The sequence below is a fragment of the Papio anubis genome, chromosome 8 (assembly GCF_008728515.1).
Source record: "Papio anubis isolate 15944 chromosome 8, Panubis1.0, whole genome shotgun sequence".
NCBI classification, from domain to species: Eukaryota; Metazoa; Chordata; class Mammalia; order Primates; family Cercopithecidae; genus Papio; species Papio anubis.
The window spans coordinates 39477982-39480273 of NC_044983.1; the positions used below are offsets into that span (position 1 = coordinate 39477982).

At 35.0% G+C, this 2292-nt stretch overlaps 1 non-coding gene across 1 annotated transcript; it reads left to right on the plus strand.

Annotated features, from left to right (window-relative positions):
* Positions 1-1950: 1950 nt before the first annotated feature.
* On the plus strand, positions 1951-2057 carry LOC116268809. The gene has a single exon (XR_004175959.1). It is a non-coding gene; the product is annotated as a U6 spliceosomal RNA (small nuclear RNA).
* Positions 2058-2292: the final 235 nt, after the last annotated feature.

Sequence of the window (2292 nt, forward strand, 5' to 3'; positions counted from 1 at the left end):
TCATAGAATATCAAAATTAAGTCCTGTTCATCATTTGCATTTGCATTGTTTAGTCTATTCAATTCTCCCCTACTTTTATGGAGATAAATTTCAATGGTTTCCTGCTCACAAACTTTGTTTTCATTAATGGCAACACTACAATTGGCTTAAAGTTTCGAAATCTAAAGGTTATTGGTGTTTTGTTTATTGAATACTTTTATAAAGATTTTCAACACATTTTGAATAAAATGTAAATAAAAACTAAAGGACTCATTTCCAAAAAATGTCAAAATCAACACAGAGCTTGGTTCACAAAGACTCAGACATTTCTAAAATCCAACCAGGGATAAGTAGCAAGAAAGAGAGCACCAAACACCGTGCCAAACTTGTTATTTAATTCAACAACAACTTCATTAAGATAATTTCATGGTTTATTCTGTGTATATCTGAAAACCTTCATAGAGTGTGGCAACGGTGGCTTCTGTTTTGATTGGTAGAGTATCAGAGCTTGTTTGGACACAAGTATGAATTTTCAGTGTACCAATTCCAAATATATTTCTGCTCCACATCATTTTTTTGAGTAAGAACATTAATTTTACCAAAATGCGGTATTCTGCCAGGTTTTATTTTTATTATCACTGTAAAAACTATAATTTTATCTTCAATGTGGAACTTTATAACCACATTTACAATAGCATTCACAACAATGTTCAGATGTTGAATTTGAGGAATCTTCCAGAAGCTTTACTTTGATGAATTGGACAAAATATATATATATAATTGCAATCAACTGATTTTTCTACTTGGAGCATCTGATTACACTTTATAAAGCTGGCATCACCTAACTGCATGATGAGTTTTTCTGCTAATGACACACATCAGCAGCTATGATTTTACTGTTTGTTTGTACCCAGGAAACCTTGGAATTGAAAATGAGTGAAATTAATTTGGAAGATATAGATGATATAAATAAATACATAGCTATAAATGAAAACTCATACTTCTCAGAGTAATCTTAAAACATACTTTCTGCCACTGCCTACAATCTTCTTAAAATAACTGTCATAGCAACTTTTGAAGTAGATGTGGCTGTTCCTTTATCAGATTTGAGACAGCTGGTACTGACACTTCTGTGGTCCTCATAGTGCACAGCAAATGTTAACAAACATTAACATTTTGTACATAATATACGTCTATCATTAATGTTCTTACAAAACAGAAATTTAGTACTTTATTTTTATTAAATTTAATACTGTATTTTATTAAATATGCGCTTGTCTTAGCTCATTTTTGCAAATGGGTTTAGGGCAAGCTTGTCTAACCCACACCCAAACTTTGAATGCAGCCCAACACAAATTTGTAAACTTTATTAAAACATTATGAGATTTTGAGAGGATTATTTTCCTTTTTTTTTTTTTTTGCTCATCAGCTATTGTTAGTGTTGGCGTATTTCATGTACGGCCCCAGACAATTCTTCTTCTTCCAGTGTGGCCCAGAAAAGTCAAAAGACTGGACACCTCTGGTTTAGGGCAAGATAAAAATGCATTTCAAAAAATTTAAGTAGCAGGGTACAGTGGCTCACGCCTGTAATCCCAACACTGTGGGAGGCTAAGGCGGGTGGGTCACTTAAGGTCAGGGGTTCGAGACCAGACTAGCCAACATGGCAAAACCCCATCTGTACTAAAAATACAAAAATTAGCCAGCTGTGGTGGTGCATGCCTCTGGTTCCAGTTACTCGGGAGGTTGAGGCAGAAGAATCGCTTGAACCTGGGAGACAGAGGTTTCAGCGAGCCAAGATCATGCCACTACACTCCAGCCTGGGTGACAGAGTGAGACTGTCTCAAAAATAAAATAAAATAAAATAAAATAAAATAAAATAAATAAAAATAAGTAAATCGCAATATATTACACCATACAATAAATGAAGCCCTCCAGGTACATTTTAGTGGAACTGTTAATGATAACAGCTCAGTGCTCACTTCAGCAGCACATATACTAAAATTGGAATGATACAGAGAAGATAAGCATGGGCCCTGCACAAGGATGATGTGCAAATTCGTGAAGCGTTCCATATTTTTGCTTTAAATTTCATATGTAACCAAAAACGAGCCTGTGTAGCCAAGACAATCCTAAGCAAAAAGAACAAAACTGGAGGCATCATGCTACCTGACTTTGAACTATACTACAAGTCTACAGTAACCAAAACAGCATGGTACTGGTACCAAAACAGATATACAGACCAATGCAACAGAACAGAGGCCTGAGAAATAATACTACACATCAACAACCATCTGATCTTTGACAAACCTGGCA